The sequence below is a fragment of the Podarcis muralis genome, chromosome 12 (genome assembly GCF_964188315.1).
Source record: "Podarcis muralis chromosome 12, rPodMur119.hap1.1, whole genome shotgun sequence".
Classification (NCBI taxonomy): Eukaryota; Metazoa; Chordata; class Lepidosauria; order Squamata; family Lacertidae; genus Podarcis; species Podarcis muralis.
Window position 1 is genome coordinate 6,867,841 of NC_135666.1, and position 21,673 is coordinate 6,889,513.

At 45.2% G+C, this 21,673-nt stretch overlaps 1 protein-coding gene across 1 annotated transcript in view; it reads left to right on the forward strand.

Moving 5' to 3' along the window:
• Positions 1–21,673, forward strand: part of WNT3A (Wnt family member 3A) — a 92,477-nt gene that overhangs the window by 62,624 nt on the left and 8,180 nt on the right. The window lies entirely within an intron of this gene.

Sequence of the window (21,673 nt, forward strand, 5' to 3'; positions counted from 1 at the left end):
GCGGACTTTGGGGTCTCAAATTTTAACAGCATCCTGTGCAATGCCACAATTTGGTGTCCCTCCACCTTTCACCTTCCAGTCTACATAATAGTTGTGGTGCCCCTGAGGCTCTGCGCCCAGTGCGACCAAACCGGCCATGCTCTCCTAAATCCGCCTCTGCAAATGGGACATTACCCCACCAAACTCAGCCAGCCCCCATCAATCTGTCTTCCTACTTCTAAACAGTCCAGCGGGTGGCACTGCCTGTCTTCTTCCTCCTCCTTCATCTCAGTGTTACCCTAGCAGAACCCTGCAGGGAGGATGAAGTGGACAAAACTAGAATTAGTTGGTTCTGTCTGTCATTGGCTCTAGCGCCACCTACTGTTGGGCTCCCTGCTTTCTGACCCATCAGCCCCAATGGGCATCAATCATCACTGGCTGCAAAGCAATACATGAAGAAGTATCAAATTCTTGAGCCACTGCTTAATTTCATGCTCTGCAGAGGATATGTCCTTCTGCAGCCATTCGCCACCATGTTTTGTTTTTTTAAAAAAAACACCATATACTTCATGGCAACAGATTACAGGCCAATTACGACAATTCAAGTAAAGCAACCAGAAATGATAGCAGCAGAGGTAGGGGAACCCAAAGCACAATATTTAAAATGGCTGGATAAACAGAAATGCTCCACCAACCTGGTGTCCTCCAGATGTCTGGGACTCCAACTCCCATCCACCTCAGCCTGCACTGGGCTGGTGAGAACTGTATGGGGGGCACCAGGTTGGTGAAGGCTGGGGTAAGACAGAGGTTGCTAATGTGGCGTCTTCCAGATGTTTCTGGACTCCAACTCCCATAATCTCTTATTATTAGCCACATTGGCTGAGGCTGCTGGAGTCCAGTGGCATCTAAAAGGCACCATATTGGCTACCTTCAGGGGCACCAGCTATAGGGGGCGGAAGGGGCTTCAGCTCCCTCAAAATTTCTAAGCAGAGAGTTGAGCCCCCCCCCCCCCCAATATTTAGGGAGCCGCCATCCCCTGCTGCCCCCGGGCAAGTGCTCGCACGTAGCCTCAGTTCTGCTCCCGAGTCATGAGAGAGACAGTGGCAGCAGCATTGCCATGGTGGTACCCCTCTCCTGTGGAGAGCTGCACAGCCATATTTCCACTTCTGGGTCAGGTTTAACCCGGGAGGCGGAGAGATGCAGGAGAGTTGCAGCAGTGTTGCTGCCCCTCTCCTCAGCTGGGCCGCGCCTTGTGAACCGAGAGTGCATCCTAGAACAGGAGCTGATGGACTTCAACCCCATGGGATCTACTTGGCTTTTTACGAGAGTACCCCAGTGTCCAACAGCCGAGGCCAGGCACAAAAGGGTAGTTCACATGGGATGGAGCCAGAACCTCGGAACCCCAGAATAAGTGACAAATGTGTAGGTTTGGGTGAATTTGTTGACTTTGGTTCTCTGCATTTCTCATTTCTCCAATCTTAAATTCAATTATGCACATTGCCACAGCAATTTGCATTTTTTAAAAATAAAAACAAACCCTCATGAAAATTTGTATTACAATGTGAATTTCTCCTTATTTTTGTATTTTGTATGTCATTTGGGCTTATATTCACATTTCTGCAAAGCCATTTGCTGAAATATAACACATTTTTTTGTATGTTAGCTTCATTAATATATGCATTTGTATGCATCCTCTCCCCTAACATAATGCACTGGACACATTGTTGGGTTTGGGAAACAGATAAAAACACTTCTTCATGCAGCACATAGTTTAACTATGGAACGTGCTCCCACAGGAGCCAGTGATGGGTACCAAATTAGATAGCTTTCAAAGAGGACTGAATAGTATGACAATGAATACCAGTTGCAGGGAATTGCAAGTGGGCAGAGAGCTGTTGCACTCATGTCCTGCTTACAGGCTTCCCACACACATCTGGCTGGCTACTGTGAGAACCGAATGCTGGACTAGATGGTCACTATGCTGATCCAACAGGCTCTTCTTAAGTTCTTAAATGTGGCACTGCCCCATGAACCTCCGTTTGCCAGCAACCAGATCCCACCTAGCTATTATCTTACAGCCAGTCCAAAGGCTGGCACTGCATCCCAGCTTGCTCCTCCTTTGTCTTAGTGTTGCCCCTTGTAGCACTTAGCAGGGAGAAGAATGGGGCAAAACTAGAATTAGCTTGATGCTGCCTGTCACTCACTCTGCCTCCACCTATTGTTGGGCTCCTGGCTTCTGCAACCAGCAGTGGCAGGCATTTTCAGCATGCTTTTAAAAAAAGCTTTTTTGGTGGACTGTGTAAGTCTGGCCTGCATGGGGAACCCAAAAATTCAGAAGTGTGTGTGTGTGTGTGTGTGTGTGCATTTGCAGATTGTACAGAAAAGCGGGGGCGTCAAGAGTGCCTTGCTCACTCCACACACCCCAAATTCAGCACTGACTTCCAGGGTTGACTTTAAGAGCTGAGCAGTCTACAATTCTTCATACACATGGAAATGATAGAGGTGTCTTGCTGAAACAGTCCCCACTTTCTTTATAATACATTCGTGAAAATATGGTTGTGGTTTATTTTTATTTTTATTTTAAAAGCAAGATTCTTTATCATACTGAACCTGATGGCTTTGATTTTGGCAAAGGGTGGGGGTGGAAGAGAGAGAGAGAGAGAGAGAGAGAGAGAGAGAGAGAGAGAGAGAGAGAGAGAGAGACTTTGCAACATACTTTGCTGGCATATAGTTTCTAATTGGAATATGCCCTTTGGATATTTGAAAACTGGCCCAGATATGGTCTTTAATGAATAACACTTTAATTAAATTTTTACATATTTAGCATGCAGCAGGAGAAATAGTTAGGCAAATGGCACAAGCATTAATCACGTACAAGTGAGTCAGTCCGAGCAAGCATACATTAGCAGAGCTTAGGAAACACCCTTTCCTTTGAAGGTGATGTAGAGGATGCTGGAAAAGCAAGGCAAATAATTAAAATGGGAGATGGATACAAACGATAGGAGATAAAGCGTGTGTGTGTTGAGGGGTGTAGGGAAGTCTGAGTAGGAAACATTTAGAACCACAAAGGATGCTGCAAAATCCTTCGGTGAAAGCTTTCTGCACTTAAAAAGAGATATTGCTAGAGCTAGCTCTAACATGAATTGAGGTTGATATGCAGGTCCAGCAGCAGAAAAATGGCCCCAGACTGGGTCAGGGGATCAGGAGTGTTCTGAGGTTAAAGAAGATTAATCAGCTAAGATGTTTTTTAATTAGTTGACATCCCTGCTAAAGATGTTTATATTTATCTATTGCCCCCAGCCCTCTCTCTACCTTTGTTTCTTTCCCCTTTAGGGTGAAGGCAGACATATTTAAACACTGGGTACAACCAGTGGAGGCCGATCCATCAGGGCAAATAGGGCACTGCCCAATAACCTCAGACTAACCTCAGCCAGCCCCTACTTGCCTGATGTCTTGCTTAAAGCCAGTCCAAGGGGTGGCAATGCCTATTAGCTTCTCCTTGGTCTCAGTGGTGCATGTGCAAAAATCAGGAGGAAGGAGGATGGCAACAAAACTAAAATTAGTCAGCTTTGCCTGCAATTGCCTTTGGCTCCATCTACTGTTGGTCTCCCTGCCTTATGCCTGACCAGTCCCAATGGGCGCTAATCGCCACTTGGTACAGCACCAGTATGATCCTGCCTTTGCAACTGAAATTGCACCTGTATATACAGCCAAATGAGCACTGTATCAGTCTTTTCTTCCACCCACCCACATCCCCAATGATTCAGTTAATTGCTTACAGCAAGGCTGGAGACCCTGTTGCCCTTAATCTATTGTCATTTTGACTTCAATTGTTGTTATTTTTTTCTTATTGATCATTTTATTGTTTTATCTTTTTTGTAAACTGCTTTCAGGGTTGTTGTTTTTTCAATCAAGCGGTGTATAAATTTCATTAAATAATAATACATGTGTTGTTGGACTACAACTCCCATCATTTTCTGTTTATTGGATTTATATCCTGTTCTTCATCCTAAAGATGTCCAGGATGGCTAAAATAGTTCCCCACTACTGGTTTGTAACTATTTTCACTCAGCGCCAACAAACTAGAAATGCATGTGACATATGGTTTGGGGGTTTACTTGGCTGCAGGTGTGTGGGATTGGGTTCTGAATGGTATCAGAGCAGCAGAGGAGAGGAAAGATGCTTGTTTTAACTCTTTTCCTATGGTGTGTTTTCCCAATCAAAATATCCTTCCAGGTGCTTTCCTACCCATGGAGCTGATGGTACATGGGCACCTTTCTCCCTGTAAGGATAAAAGTAGTTGAGGCAATGGTGAAAAGGATTCACCGGAAAAGGAGTTAAGCATCTCTCTCCTCCCTGCGCCCCCTTAAGGTCTCCCATATTAAGTTGAGTTAAGGTCTGCTACTCACATCTAGTTTGGCATGTGAGATGCACATGCAAAGGACTGTGTGGTTTATCCTACTCCTCTTTCAAGGAGATCAGCTTACAAGTGTCTCCAATCCAGACATATATGTTTAGCTTGAACTTGATTACATGCTCTCCAGTAGTCAAATGTTGTGTACACACAGCATTTTAGTCTAGCATCAATGGAGATCGAGTACTTGTTTTTCTACACAGTCCACACACAATCCAGTCTATTACAGTGTGGTGCGGATATTGCCAAGGTTGCAGGTTCGATCCCCATATGGGAAAGCTGCATATTCCTGCATTGCAGGGGGCTGGACTAGATGATCCTCAGGGTCCCTTCCAACTCTACAGTTCTATGATTCTATGATTCTTGAGAAACTGGTTTCTTTCAAAAAATAAAAGCTTGATGCAGATTGAGTCTGCATTACTCCACAGTGTGTCCATTTGAAAACAAATATAGGTGATCCCAGCATTTGAGGAGGGGGGCGTATCCACGCCTGCCTCATGGTATGGGTGGGCATATATCAGTATCACAATCTCCACTTCCTTCTTCATTAACTTGGGGAATGTGCAGAGAGGAAAAGGTGTGCATAATCCCATAAGAGGAGGGTTAGCCAAACTTTCCTTTTCAAAGCAGCTTTTGAGTTGTAGATGGCTGGATTTTTTTATTCCTTAAATATGAAGATGCAGAATACAAATATAAATATAGAACATGTATACATATATAAATAAGTTGAAAATGATATAAACATACAATTTAACAGGATAAACAAGAAAACTACAAAGGAAATGATTCCTAATACTGTATTATTCAATTTATACTATTTCCTCAATAGCAAATAAGGATTTCATTCATGCTCCATTCTCTCATTCCAATAGGAAACAAACTCCATTCTTTAATCAAGGTATTATCACTTTGTCTTCCCTCACTAACTGTAAACATATTTATGAAGTTGATCATTTGGGCAATGTCCCAGATTTTATTTAACCAGGCTGTTTTGGGTACTCCTGGCTTTCTTGATGCCTGAACTATGCTCATTCATGGTACTTTATTGCATTGGTTTTTGAGAAATTCCTTGGGTACCCTACTGCACTGAGTGCATCCTTCCATGAATGGTCCTCACCAGTGCTTTTTTGCTTTTAAAAAATGTTTAGAGGTACTCTCATTTTCCTACCCATATTGAAATAATGCCCCTCAAGGAGATCAAACTTAGATTCACAAAATGTTTAGGGGTCTGCGTACCCCTGCATACCCTCAGAAAAAAAAGCACTGGTCCTCACAATGCCACCACCTACTGAATTACAGGGAGCAACAGGATACCCTTATATATGCTTATTTGAACAGATCCATGCAATATGCAAGGGGTGAGCTAGACTAACTTTAGAAACCACTCCTATCGTTGAAACATAAGCATTAATTCTAATTAGGAAACAGAACATTCAGAACAATGAGTAATTTTATGCAGAATACAAAGGGTAATAAACTTAATAAACTTAAGTCCACTGATTGCCATGGAACTGCTCTGAGTATGACTAATGTTGGGTATTATCCTAACACAACCATTTTTTCCTCTTTAACAGCTATCCTAACCCTTTACCTGTGCTTTTATGACCTGAGGAGACACCTGAGAATCCTGGTGGTCCACTTTCCCACCTCCCCAGGCCTGCAGTTCCTCACCCCTGTTTTAAATGATAATAAATAATCACCTACTTCATCAGATAGGCACATAAGAAGCTGCCTTATACAGTGTAAAGCCATTGGGCCATCCAGTTCAGTGTAAAAGGTAAAGGGACCCCTGACCATTAGGTCCAGTCGTGACCGACTCTGGGGTTGTGGTGCTCATCTCACTTTATTGGCCAAGGGAGCCGGTGTACAGCTTCCGGGTCATGTGCCCAGCATGACTAACCAGCTTCTGGCGAACCAGAGCAGCGCACGGAAACGCCGTTTACCTTCCCGCCGGAGCGGTACCTATTTATCTACTTGCACTTTGATGTGCTTTTGAACTGCTAGGTTGGCAGGATCAGGGACCGAGTAACAGGAGCTCACCCCATCGTGGGGATTCGAACCGCCAACCTTCTGATCGGCAAGCCCTAGGCTCTGTGGTTTAACCCACAGCGCCACCCGTGTCCCTCCAGTTCAGTGTAGTCTACCCTTAGTGGCAGCAGTCCTTCGGGGTCTCAGGCAGGAGTCTTTCCCAGTCCCACCTGAGGATGCCAGAGTTTTAAACAGGGACCTTCTGCATGCAATTGGGGCCTTCCCTACAGGATATTTGTGAAAAGTAATGGAGGAATGAGTGTTGCGCTCTTATATATAAGTGTTGTAAACAGGAGAGGAAAAAAGAAGCACCCTCTTCAGAGACTCCATTGAAGTTCTTAATGATCAGAGGGGGTGGGATGCACATGGAAGCTTAAGAGGCAACCCTATGTTGCCTCCCCCATTGGGCCCCATTGAGCTCAGCAGGACTTGGCTTTGAGTAAGCATGCAGAGTATAACTGGACTGTTAGGTGTTTTTCCATATTTCTTTTCAATATATGCATTTGTTTGTTTGTTTGTTTGTGATTCATATAGGTTCCCTTCAATAATAATAATAATAATAATAATAATAATAATAATAATAATAATAATAATAATAATAATTTATTATTTATACCCCACCCATCTGGCTGGGCTTCCCCAGCCACTCTGGGCGGCTTCCAAAAGAATATTAAAATACTGTGATACATCAAACATTAAAAGCTTCCCTAAACAGGGCTGCCTTCAGATGTCTTCTAAAAGTCTGGTAGTTGTTGTTCTCTTTGACATCTGGTGAGAGGGCGTTCCACAGGGAGGGCATGTACTGCAAAAAATGTGCTGCAAAAAACGACCCCAAAGTGGTTCCCATATATCAATCAAATAATACAAAAAGAAATGGAAAAAAAGAAAAGAAACATAATAAACCAACAGCAATCAATAAAGCTGAACAAGTAGAGACCAAGGAATCCCTCAGTGGTGTGAAATCTAATGCATCTAATGTTATTTTTACACAAATGCTTCCTACCCTATTCCATCGCGTCCCCGGATACCTCAGACTGAACCATAAAAATATAAGAGTAGTTCTAGTGAGTCAGAACAAAGACCGGTCTCCAATGTAAGTCTGAACAGAGCTTGAAATGGGATGAGCATCCTCTGCTGCCTGTTTCTACCATTTAGTAATTAGAGGTACACTGCCTCTGATCCTGGAGGCTCCATTTGTAGTGATCGGGGCCAACAGTCATTGGTGACTGCTCCCCTCAATAATTTTGCCTAAAAGCTGCTGATGTTGGTGGTCTTTAATATTCAGTCCACCCCAGGAAAAAATTAAAACACCACCAGAAAGCCAGAAATGAACAGAGCAATCCAAAGGAGATCAAGGAAATTAATTGTCGGAAATGAGTTTCAGGAAGGGTGTGTGTGTGTGTTTAAGCCAGGTCCTTGGGAACAACTCTGAGCTTCAGTCATCTTTTGAAAGGGGGGCTGGTAGACATCCCAAAAAACACGGGTTATGACCTGTGACCTTCCTATGAGAAATTGTTGCCTTTTAGGATGTGTTAGTAGGCCCATCCTTTTCATCAAATGCGTGTTTCTCCTGGCGGTGGGAGGCAATCACACCAGTATATCATTAACTTGCAGAGAAAAGGGGCCGTAAAAGGACATGATGGGGGACCTTAGCCCACACCCTGCTGGGGTCTGCTAGGAGCACAATATCCCAGAGACCAGGAGATTAAGCTAAAGAGAAAAAGTGAAAGTGCTTTTCACGATTCACACGCCCTTTAGATTGTTTTATTAAACCACTTGAATAGGGATTTCCCTTGCGGCCGGCGACGGGGCCCGGCCAACGCATAGTTCTAGGTTGCTATGACTTGGTTGGTTCTTGCTAATCAGTGCAAGGGCGAACTTCATATAAAATATCTCGGGCCATTGTTAGCCTAACGTGCCGTGACACCTCCATCACAAAAGGGGATTCATTCACCCCAGCAGGTAATAAGGACGACTTGCCATACCAACCAAGCTGGGCTGTCAAGAGAGATCATGCCAAGGGCGAGGGAGCTCTTGCATTCCGTTCTCAGGTGGGCTGAGGGCGATCCTTTTGTTTAGCAGAGTCTGCTGATCACAGAAAATGATTTTCTGTAGAATGGATGGGGGAAGGGGAGTGTTTTGGTTGGTTGGTTGGTTGGTTGGTTGTTGGGTTTTTTCTTCTTGTTTTCTTGTTTTTAAAGTCGCTGTGCAGACCCCAGAAGAACTGCAGAGGAAGACTCATGGGGCTGGAAATATGCAGATTGTCCTGGGACAGGATGCTGCCCTACTCAGCATCATAAGGGTTGGGAGAACAAGGATCATCGGGCTTCAAAATGGCCTTGTGGTGGCAGCTTCTACCTTAAGCGGCTTTTTAAAAGGATTAGACACTAGGGATCGGCAAATCTGTCAGTTTAGGCTCCTCTCGGTTTCTCATTTTTCCAATCTTAAATTTAAGCAGCCACATTTCCACATCAGTCTGCAATTATTTAAAGAAAACCATCAGCATTTTAGTGTGTATTTCTCCTAAGGTACACATTTTTGCATGGAAGTATATGTATTTTTATGCACACTTTCCCCTTAATATATGCAGTTTTGTACACATTTGGTTGGAGGATTGTATCACAAAATTTGGAGAGTTGCTAGTCTTTTGATATGCATGTTGTTTAAGGTAAAGGTAAAGGTACCCCTGCCCGTACGGGCCAGTCTTGCCAGACTCTAGGGTTGTGCGCCCATCTCACTCAAGAGGCCGGAGGCCAGCGCTGTCCGGAGACACTTCCGGGTCACGTGGCCAGCGTGACAAAGCTGCATCTGGCGAGCCAGCGCAGCACACGGAACGCCGTTTACCTTCCCGCTGGTAAGCGGTCCCTATTTATCTACTTGCACCCGGGAGTGCTTTCGAACTGCTAGGTTGGCAGGCGCTGGGACCGAGCAACGGGAGCGCACCCCGCCACGGGGATTCGAACCACCGACCTTCCGATCAGCAAGCCCTAGGCGCTGAGGCTTTTACCCACAGCGCCACCCGTCTCCCGCATGTTGTTTAGAGAACTGCAAATCAGGTAGGCTCACTTTCAAATGTGAACCAAACCAAGTTTCTCTTCCACCTTCATTACCCATATATTCTGTCCTTCCTATATACTATCCCCCCTCCCTTCATTTTGCCTTCATTCCAACCCTGTGTGGCAGGCAAAAGGGGAAGCAACTGATGGGCTCACGGTCAACCACTACGCTTTGTGGCCAAGCCCAGGGAACGGTTGCACTACAGGAGAACTGTGTCTCTGAATATCAGATTCAGGGGCAGGGGATACAATGACGGCTCTTCTGTGCATGCTCTTCTGGTGTGTTTCCCAAAGCCATCTGGCTGCTACTGTTGGAAATAAAACATTGTGCTAGGCCAGGAGTGGAGGGACGCGGGTGGCGCTGTGGGTAAAAGCCTCAGCGCCTAGGGCTTGCCGATCGAAAGGTCGGCAGTTCGAATCCCCACGGCGGGGTGCGCTCCCGCTGCTCGGTCCCAGCTCCTGCCAACCTAGCAGTCCGAAAGCACCCCTGGGTGCAAGTAGATAAATAGGGACCGCTTACCAGCGGGAAGGTAAACGGCGTTCCGTGTGCTGCGCTGGCTCGCCAGAGCAGCGATGTCACGCTGGCCACGTGACCCGGAAGTGTCTGCGGACAGCGCTGGCCCCCGGCCTCTTGAGTGAGATGGGCGCACAACCCTAGAGTCTGTCAAGACTGGCCCGTACGGGCAGGGGTACCTTTACCTTTACCTTTAGGCCAGGAGTGGGGAACCTCAGGTCTAGGGGGGGCAGTATGTGGCCCTCCAGGCATCTCTAGCTGGCCCTTCAATCTCTCCCCAGGTCACTCCCCCTCTCCCCAGACTAAGCACCTCAGTAGCCCTTTCTTTGTAGCCTTCTTCTGTGTTTTTGCCTGGCTGGAATGTGCCCTTGAACTCTGATAATGCCTCTTACTTGCCTGGTTGGAGGAGGAGGAGGTGGAGAAGGGTGTGTGTGTGTGTGTGTGTGTGTGTGTGTGTGTGTGTGTGTGGAAAAGAGTCTACTGTATAAAAGTAACATTTGCATTCATTGTTCCACCCACTTTTGCCTCTGGATGATTGCCCAGGAGAGAATGTAGCCTTTGGGCTGATCAATAGACGTTATTTGCGTAGCCAACAGGCCATAGCATCGAAGGACAAACATCGACAAGAATACATTACAAATATAGATACCATAAAATCTTATGACCTATTAAAACCTTAGGTAAAAACTGGATTATCATTCATCAATGACCCTCTGTCCCATGGGCGGCGGCCTTTTCTCTGGTAGATTGTTCCAGGTCGGTTAAGTAAATAGACCAGCCAAATTGCAAGATTATAAATATTAAATATAACCTCAAAGGGATGGTCAGGACAGGGAGAAAGATAATAATAACCAGATGCAGATAAATTAATAATCTCAATACTTAAAACTTGGCAGAGGTAATAAAATAATAGTAGTAAAACATAATGATAATAATAATAAGATCCTAGGCGAGGAATCCGGGTGACGACACTAATGTCATTCAGATAGCAGCTCTCAGTCCCATTGCTCTCTCGATAAATTTGGCAACCTTCTCTGTTGTCGAGCAACAATTTGGCTTCACAAGAGTGGCCCGGGATGGCAGATAGGAGCGGCGTGATGGTCTCGTCCCTGAGATCTTTATATAGGGAGCAAGACAAGAGAACGTGTGACACAGTCTCTACGTAGCCAGCTCCACAGGGGCAGAGCCGGTTCTCGAATGAAATTTTTTGATATCTACCTTCAAGAACAGCTGAGGGTAACATATTTAGTCTGGCCAGTGTAAAGGCCCGTCTGAATTTTGGAATGGTTGGGCTGAAAAGGGTTCCTCACCCTTGTGCCAGATGGACCCCTGGTATGATTCAGCACAGCATATTTCTGCATATTTAGCTACACACAAGCTCCCTAGTCCCCCGAGAATAAAGGTGTCACTGAAAAACACCAGCACAGCAAACACATCCTGATGACTCGAGTGAGTGAGCCAGGCCACACACAACAATAGGAAGCAAACAAATTAATATATAAATGAAACCCTCGCTCCTTAGAGCAAATACATTTCCTTTATGATGATGAGCCTGTTCCTGAACTTCTCCAACCCCACCCACCACGTTTCCCCATGGGAAATTGTGTTCTGCAGGAAGCCCATGCCATTCCTCACAACTATCTTTGTAGTCCCTGACAATTATTTGTCCAGATTTTTCTTTTGATACCTCCCAGGGAGCATATTCTCTAACCTCCCAAGGTAGCCTGCCCTATTGCTGAACTACCTCTTAGACTTTGGAAGTGGACCCAAATGTTACTTATATTATATTGTGATTTTGAGCAGTAAAGTCTCTTATACAGATTGGCTGAGCTGGTGTGATAGTAGAGAACATTCACAAACATTCTAACTTCTCAGTGAACAAAGAATGTTTGCAGTCCGATTTCTGTGAGGGGAGAAAATAGTGGTTGGTTGGGAGACAGCACTGGGACAGGCCAAAGTTAAAAGGTTCTAGGAGTTAGGGGACCTAAAGGGCAAAAAACCCAGAAGAAAGGTGGTGGTAAGGAGGATGTAGAGGAGCCACCACATTAAGAAACAGGAAGTGTAGTGAAAGTATGCTTAAGGACATGGGCAGAGGTGACAAATAAAGGAACTTCACATATTGAATGAGCCAACTAATAATTTTGGTTATAGGCTTCTAATATTATATTTCTTTCCTATAATTTAAACTTCATTCTCTACTGCCATAAGTAAATATGTTAAGTAGTCTTTAAAAACAACTCCTAAGCAATTTGGGCCCTGCATATTGTATGAACCGAAGAATTTCTTACATCCCTCTGCAATCTCTCAGAACTGCCAAGGCTACTAACTTGGGCTCCGAGGGCATAAAGCCTGGCAATTTCATTGGCTATCCCATAACCCCTCCCTGCAAAACATATGGAAATTCATGACACAGAAAATGCTATGGCTCACTGGTAGAGCATAAACTTTGCATGCGGAAGGTCCCAGGTTCAATCTCTGGGTAAGGCTGTGAAGGATTGCCTGAAACTCTGCTGATCCTCTACCTAGTCAATGGAACAATACTGAGATAATGGACCAATGCTGTGACTTGTTATGAGGTGGCTTAAGATGCTCTTAGGGACATGGGTGGCACTGTGGGTTAAACCACAGAGCCTAGGACTTGCCGATCAGAAGGTCAGCGGTTTGAATCCCCGCGACGGGGTGAGCTCCCGTTGCTCGGTCCCTGCTCCTGCCAACCTAGCAGTTCGAAAGCACGTCAAAGTGCAAGTAGATAAATAGGTACCACTCCGGCGGGAAGGTAAACAGCGTTTCCGTGTGCTGCTCTGGTTCGCCAGAAGCGGCTTCGTCATGCTGGCTACATGACCTGGAAGCTGTACGCCGGCTCCCTCAGCCAGTAAAGCGAGATAAGCACCACAGCCCCAGAGTCGGCCACGAATGGACCTAATGGGCAGGGGTTCCTATACCTTTACCTTTTAAGATGCTCTTATTTGTTTAGCTTGAACAGATCTTTTATCATGCATGGTTTTTTTAAAACAGGATGGGCTTGAGAACCAGATGGTCAGGAAGATGCATGCCCTGACCAGCAAGCATGGCCACCTTCAACCACCATGGCCAACTGTCAGGAATGATGGGAGTTGTCACCCAGCTACATCTGAAGCATCACGGGTTCCCCACCCCGGTATCTCTTTAACCCAACCATATGTCTTATCTTTTGTCAATTGTCTGTGTGGTATTCCTGGCATGATTTGCTCCCTTAATAATTTTCCCTTAATTATTTGCATGGCTGTTTATCTGATGGAAGCATTATGCCTCCTGAGGGTAATTTGGTGCATTCAGACTTCAGACATAACAAGGCCTTATCAAGAATTGCAGACAGTACTCTGACACTAAATCAGAGGTGGAACTTGGAAACCAGCAGAAATCTTCATAATACCTTACACAAGTCTCACAGTGAAGGCTGGTCCATTAGGATGCGTGGAGCACTGCCCCATCACGCTTAGTCTGCCCTCAAGCAGCCCCCACCCCACCAGCCTTCTTCCTTAACAAGCTGTCGGGGGGGGGGGTGGCTCTGCCTGTCATTGGCTCAGGTTCCACCTACAGTTGATCTCCCTACCTTTCAGCCTACAAATCCCAAGGGCATCACACACCACTGCTCTCTGAAGTGGGCATTTGTCACCCATGCACAGCTGAACATCTCTTGTTTTGAGTCAGAGTACCAAAAGGTACAAACCTAGACAGCATCTTAAAAAGCAGAGACATCACCTTGCCAACAGAGGTCCATATAGTTAAAGCTATGGTTTTCCCAGTAGTGATGTATGGAAGTGAGAGCTGGACCATAAAGAAGGCTGATCGCCGAAGAATGGATGCTTTTGAATTCTGGTGCTGGAGGAGACTCTTGAGAGTCCCACGGACTGCAAGAAGATCAAACCTATCCATTCTTAAGGAAATCAGCCCTGAGTGCTCACTGGAAGGACAGATCCTGAAGCTGAGGCTCCAAGACTTTGGCCACCTCATGAGAAGAGAAGACTCCCTGGGAAAGACCCTGATGTTGGGAAAGATGGAGGGCACAAGGAGAAGGGGATGACAGAGGACGAGATGGTGGGACAGTGTTCTCGAAGCTACCAGCATGAGTTTGACCAAACTGCGGGAGGCAGTGGAAGACAGGAGTGCCTGGCGTGCTCTGGTCCATGGGGTCACGAAGAGTCGGACACGACTAAACGACTAAACAACAACAACAACACCACAAGGTGCAGCATATTTTAGAAGAAGTGTGAGCTCATGAGAACAAACATGGAATCTTGGGTCAGGGTTTCATGCTCTTCTTGACTCAAAACCTGGTTCAGAATGTACACCAGGGAGGGGTGCATAAGGAGAGTCTGGCTGCTGTATCAGACTTGTAGCCCATCAGGTCCAGCACCCTTTCCTCGCACTGGCCAATCAGATGCCTACAGGAGTCAGGCAAGTAGAACTTGAATGCATCAGCAACTCCTAGTAATTAGTATTCAGGGGCATATTGCCTCCAACAGCGGAGGTAGTATCATAAACCTTCATCCTTACCTCTGATTATCTATCTGATAGAAGTCCTTCCTGGATCTGGCTAAAATTACAGCTAAAAGCCACCTGTCAATACACCACCCCATTTTTTTTCTCCCTTCATAGGCCCAAGGCTATATTTTGCTGGTACACATCCTATTGATTTGGCTGTGAAGTCATGAAGGTACATGGGAAATTCCCTCACCCAGGCACCTTTTTCTCCTGGGGCATAGCAAAGATAGAGAATACATGTATTTTTAAAGGCTTTTATGCTTACACAGGAACAGATAGTTTGGTAATCAAAACTATTAAACCTTGGCAGGGCACCAAGCCGAGATGGAGATCATCCCAGAAAACAAAATAAAAAAAAGAGTTAGAAGAGACTTGGAAGTCTTTGGCATGTATGTAATTTATGGAGAATGCTGGGAATGTGTGGAAGGGAGTGCCCAAAGGCGGGAAGGGAGTAATATGTTGCTTCCATCCAAAAAAAAGAGGAAGATCCAAGCTGTTGGGAAGTTGACTTCGCTTATGGCAAAAATATTGGGAACGTTGGAAACCAAATATTGACGCAAAGCTGCTTTTCAGGGTGAACTCAACTGAGGTAGTGAACTCAGCTGGAATAAAGTGAAGAAAGGTTTTTCTTCAAATGCATAAACCTTGTGACCTCCATTGCAGTTGACCAAGGTAAAATAAGGAGGTAAATCCTGTAGATGTAATGTTCACATAACATACTATCCCACTACTTGTAGATCAGGGATATGGAATGTTACCTCCAGACATTGTTCGACTCCAACTCCCACCAGCCTCAGACAACACGGATAATGGTCAGGAATGATGAGCAGTGGTGTTCCAATATCTGGAGAGGACCAGGTTGCCCATCACTATTATAAGCGATTGCATGGGCCTCTGGAAAGTTCTACTAAATTGTGGAGGGTGCTCACATAGAAAGCTCTTCTCTTCCTTGTCTCAGAGCTGTGCCTTTTCTATGGTGACAATCCTGGTGAGAAATTCAGGACCCAAGATGGGGAGGTGGAGCTTTTCGTGGGCCCGCAGGCCCATAACCAGGTGGGGAAAAACCCAAGGCATAACTGTAGAATGGGGTGAGGAACCTCAGGCTCACGAGCCAAATGTTGCCACCAAGGCCTCTCTACCTGGCCCTTGGAACTCTGTATTATCTGGACTGTCCAGAACTTACTAGATTTGCTTTTGAACAGAAAACACAATATTCAGAACCCAGATCTGCTTGATCCACAGCATGCAGACATGCGATGTGCATGTACAAGAGAGAGAGGGGGGGGGGAGGGAGGGAGAGAGAGAGAGATTGCAGTCTGAGAGACAGAAAGGGGTTCACCCCCTCACACACTGCAAGCACATGTGAGAGGTTTGTAGGGTTGTACTGATTAGCTCCAGACCCTTGCCAAGGCACTTTTGCAGACATCACCTTCCTCTTTTAAAAAAAGATATTTATTAAAGTTTCAGCATTTTACAAAAAGAAGAAAAAAGAAGAAGAAAAGAAAATACAAAGTAAAAACAGTTAAAAACAGATCAGTTTTTCCAAATCTTATCTTTCATTTGCTTGTTTCCCTGACCTCCTCACACCTCCCTTTTTTGTATTCCAGTTCAATTAGTTAATTCAGCAAATCCTTTCCCTCTTTGATTTTATCTTAATCTTTTATCTTAGTCTATCATAGCTTTAGATTATCTCCTGTTAACAAACCATTTTACATATTCCTTTATAACATTGCTACTAAAAACCACTTAACTTCAATCCAACATCATTCTAACATTCATTAATTTTGCAGTGTTTCTGTAAATAGTCTTTAAATTTTTTCCAATCTTCTTCCACCGACTCTTCTCCCTGGTCTCGGATTCTGCCGGTCATTTCCGCCAGTTCCATATAGTCCATCACCTTCATCTGCCATTCTTCCAGAGTGGGTAAATCTTGTGTCTTCCAATACTTTGCAATGAGTATTCTTGCTGCTGTTGTAGCATACATAAAGATAGTTCTGTCCTTTTTTGGCTGCAGACATCACCTTCCCATTGCACACACATTTTGGTTGTGAGTAGGGGGCATATGCATGTATGGTCCCTTCACAAATGCATGGTCAACAGGAGGCATGGGCACTAACCATTACAAACCCAAGATACCTTCAAGACATGAGGTCAGAGGCAGTGAGCCTCTGAAAACCAGTTGCTGGAAACCACAATGAATGGGGAAGTCCTTTTGCACTTGGGTCCTGTTTGTGGGCTTCCCATCGGAATCTGGTTGGCCACTGTGAGAACAGGATACTGGACTGGATGGGCCATTGGCTCTTATGCTGTTATGACAGTCCTTCATTTGAAGATATTTGAAGAGTTGAGCGGTCCACGTCCAGTTTAAAGATAATGAACTGCTAGAGGGGGCAGGAGGGGCCTTGAAGTTGCCTATCAACAGTTAGTAGCAGGCAGGCAGGTCTCCTGGTTACAGTCTTCTGCACTGGGATAAGATGTGTTGTATTTCTATTTCAATTATAGAAATTGTTTGAAATATGCATATATATATATATATATATATATATATATATATATATATATATGGTAAAGGTAAAGGTACCCCTGCCCGTACGGGCCAGTCTTGCCAGACTCTGGGGTTGTGCGCTCATCTCACTCTATAGGCCAGGAGCCAGCGCTGTCCGCAGACACTTCCGGGTCACGTGGCCAGCGTGACAAGCTGCATCTGGCGAGCCAGCGCAGCACACGGAACGCCGTTTACCTTCCCGCTGGTAAGCAGTCCCTATTTATCTACTTGCACCCAGAGGTGCTTTCAAACTGCTAGGTTGGCAGGCGCTGGGACCGAACGACGGGAGCGCACCCCGCCGCGGGGATTCGAACCGCCGACCTGACGATCGGCAAGTCCTTGGCGCTGAGGTTTTACCCACAGCGCCACCCGCGTCCCCATATATATATATATATATATATATATATATATATATATATATATGCAAATTTTGTACACACTCTTTGCACTTTTGGGGGGGCTGCCCAACTTGAAATCAAGCAACCAAATGCATAAACAGCTTAAACAAAGGGGCTTAAAGAAGCAGTAGGACACCAAGCAATCCTCTGGTTTTCTAAAACAGAAAAGGGAACATAGAACATAGTAGTGACTCAGTGAGTGGGGCCCAGGGAAATTAATCATGAGCATTTAGGAAAATGCATTTCCCAAGGAGTAGTACCAGCCTCATTCTCAGGTGGAATTTTGCCAACAAGTTAAAAGGCAGCTTATTTTTTGAAAGTGTTCTCTATTGGTTGATTTTATCTTCTTTAAGCTTGCTTTAAAGCAGTGATGATGTAATGTAGTTTTCTTACAGTTGGGGTTTTCTACTTTATATATGGCATTTTAGTTTATGATGGTTTTAGTTGGGTGGTTTTATCATTTGAATTCTGTACAAATGGCAAAGAATGAGGCCTCAGGATACCTAAATAAATGAGATGTAAATATTGCTGATTGGCTGGTTAGGTGAACAGTAGTCAGAACCTGCACAACAGTCCTACAAGACCATTTGATATGGCTTATGAATACAATGCAATTTTTAAAATATTATATAAAATCAGTATTAAAATAGCAGTTCCAAACACAGGTAGCAAAGAGTTCAGAGTCAGAAAAGAGCTGCTTTAAGTAAACAAAGGCATTATATACTTTATGAACAGTCCTAAATCTGGAATTTTGTTTGTGTGTTTAGTGGATTTTGCTTGTAAACTGATTATGTGAAAACCATAGGACTTGCTTTTAAAAATAATTTAAAAAAATATTTTTCAGAGTTACTTCTAGGAATGGGGGAATCTGCTAATATTTGTTTTTCTGGGTTTCTTATTTTTCCAGTCTTAAGTTCAGTTTGTGATTTCTTTTTTAGTTCTCATGAAAATTCATCAGCATTTTAGTAGAAATTTCTCCTAATAAAGGGTTTTTTGAATATAATTTTGCCTAATATACATATTTTTGCAAAGCAATTTCCCCTAAAATAATGCATTTTTCTATGTGATCTTCATGAATATATGTATTTTTATGCACACTTTACCCTAGCAACACATTTTTGTACACATTACTAGAAAACTGCCTTGCAAAACTCAAAGAAGTGCAAATTTTCAGTGCTCATGTTATTTTGGAAAATGCAAATTAGAAAGGTTTAGCTTTAAATGCAAACAGAATCAAACGTTTCCCTCATCTCTAATACATCCAAGGGATATTATATTGCACACCAAGGTCAGCCTTGGTGCATTGATATTGCATAGTGCGACAAGGACCGTTTCTCTGTAGCATTAGCTTTTAGCAGAGGTGGGGGGGGGACCTTTTTAAGCCTAAGGGCCACATTGCCTTATGGACAACTCTCCAGCAGCTGCATAGGTGGGGCCGGAGGCAAAAGTGGGTGGAGCAACAGATGTGACTATTACCTTTATCCAGAAGCTACATTCCAGGCACAGAAAAGTCAGAGGTTCCTATACACCCCCCTCTCTATCCAGGCCAGCAAGAGGCATCATCCTAGTTCAAAGACACTTTCAGCTAGGCAAAAGCACTCAAGGAGAACATGGATCAGGACAGGTGAGGAACGGAGATCTGGGAAGAAGGGTTGTTCCCTGTCCTGGTGGTGTTGCTTGCAGACAGTCTAAAGGGCTGGAAATAGGGCTGCGTTTGACCTCTAGGCCCAGGGTTCCCCAACCCTATCATAGCTGGCTTTGAAAGGGGAATAGATAAACTCTTTTGAAAGGATATGTGCCAATTACACTCCTCTCTCAGTGGGCCTTGTCAGGTTTCTCTGGCAAAGGCAGTGAGATCAGCAGCACTGACGCTGGAATTGTCCACAGTACTCCAGAGTGGTCCTGCCACATTGGGAGCATTGTGCAAAATTTAAAATGGCACCTAAACGCTGCTGCTTGGAGCACCAGGCCAAGCCCCAAATCTGCCGTGGACCCTACTAGGGTTTGGGGGCTACAGCAAGCAACCCAGAAATTCCAGGTGCTGATGCTACCAGTCCAAAGCAAACTAGTTTCACAAGCCTAACTTCTCCTAGCCCGCCTACTGGGTCTGTAATACAGGCAGCTTGCATCTCAGGTGAGGATTCTGTTCCAGATGTCCACACATAAATGCAAAAACATGTAAAGCCAGGAACCTCCCAGAACCGCCATTGTGCCAGGTGGAGGGCTGCCTACTCAGCTTTGGGAGGGAGGTGCAAGGGCTCTGGCATGGTCCCAGAGCCTTCCCACCTCCTTCCCAAAGCCTGGTAAGCAGTTGCTTGGCTTTGGGGAGGAGACAGAAGCACTCTAGGACCCTGCCAGGACCCTGCCGGAGACAGAAGCACTCTAGGACCCTGCCAGAGTGCAGAGCACTCTAGGACCCTGCCAGAGACCTTGCATCTCCTTTCCAAAGTCCAGGTCCTCACTTACCGGGCTTTGGGAAAGCCACAGCCCTCACACTGCCTTTGTCCTTTGCAAAGCTGGGTAAGCCCACCATCATAGCTTGGTGTGGAGGTGCGAGGGAGGGAATAATTGAAGAATAAGTTTCCTCCACACACCATTTATTTATTCCCCCCCCAACCCGTACAAAGCTGCAATCATGTAAGTAAGATAAGTAGAATTGTAGAGTTGGAAGAGACACTGAGGGTCATCTAGTCCAACCCCCTGCAATGCAGGAATCTCAGCTAAAGTATCCATGACAGTTGGCCAGCCAAACTCTACTTAAAAACCTGCAAGGAAAGAGAGGCCACAACCTTCCGAGGAAGACGTTTCCACTGTTGAACAGCTCTGACTGTCAGAAAGTTTTCCCAGGTGCTTAGTGTAAGATGCAAGTTACCAGTACAGTCATACCTTGGACTCCAAACATCCTGGAACTCGGATGTTTTGGCTCCTGAACGCCACAAACCCGGAAGGGATTGTTCCGGTTTGCAAATGTTCTTTTGGAACCCGAATGTCCAACGGGGCTTCTGATTGGTTGCAGAAGCTTCCTGCAGCCAACCAGAAGCTTCAATTTGATTTTCGAACATTTTGGAACTTCCAAGGTATGGAACTTCCAAAACGTTTTGGAACTTCCAAGGTATGACTATACTTTTCAGGGCGTCTCCCTCTCTCCTCACCATCCATCGCCACAGCCAAGCCTCTTCATAAAGTGCCCCCACAGATGTTCAGTTCAACCCCCCAATTTCCTCAGAGCCTTGGAAGGAGCTTCTTTGGAGGCTTCATGAGAACTAAAGAAGAGCCTTGCTTGATCAAGCAAGTCCAGCATCCTATTCTCACAGTGGCCAAACAGATGCCCCAATGAGAAGCTCAAAAGTAGGAATTGGGGGCCACAGCTGCTCTCCCCACCTGCAGTTCCTAGCAACTGGCATATGGAAGCACATTGCCTTTGACTGTAGAAGTAGGTCGTGGCTAGTAACCACTGACAGCCTTTTCCTCTGTGAATTTGCCAAGGTGTGTGAAATGGTGCAGGCTGGCTTTTCTCTCGCTTTCTTTTGAGCTCCTCTGTTAGGAATGCTCTCTGTTCCCTCTAGGTAAGGATTCCTCCCCGTACTTCTGTTCACTGACAGCTGACTTTCCAGAAAGGCCTCGTCTCTCTCAAGTCGCGACCTGCTGCCTGTCTCTTCTGCAGCTACCAAGAACCACCCAGGCTGGCTGACAAAAACAAGCCCTGCCGTTCTCCCTCTCCCTCCTCTTATCTCAGCCGAGGCTCTTACATTTTTATATGGCAGCTAAATAACCCCTCATTTCCATTACAAGTGCGTGCTTTTCCTCCTGTTTATCTTCATCTCCAAGGCCAGCCTTTCTCTTGGCCCTGAGGCCCAGGACGCCTCAGGTAAGCTCACCAAAGCTAAAGAGGGTCAGGCCAGCTATTAGCCATTGATGGTGGTGTGTGGGGAGGGGAGGGTTAGACAGACAGAGCCAAACCCTTTATCAGGCATAGGAAGCAATTCACAAGTCTCAGGGGCCTTTTCTCTCTCCCCTTCTCCTTCTCTGGGTCAAAGCTGAACCCAGATTGCTTGCTCCAGAGATAGAAGTGGGGGAGAAATTTGGTTTGGGATACATTTTCATGGAAACCTATGAAATTATTTGATCCAGTCTAAGTTCTTGTGTCCATCACTCAGGGAAGGCAGGAGTACAGAGCCTGGGCACGCAATAACTACAAAAATGCACATATTAAGA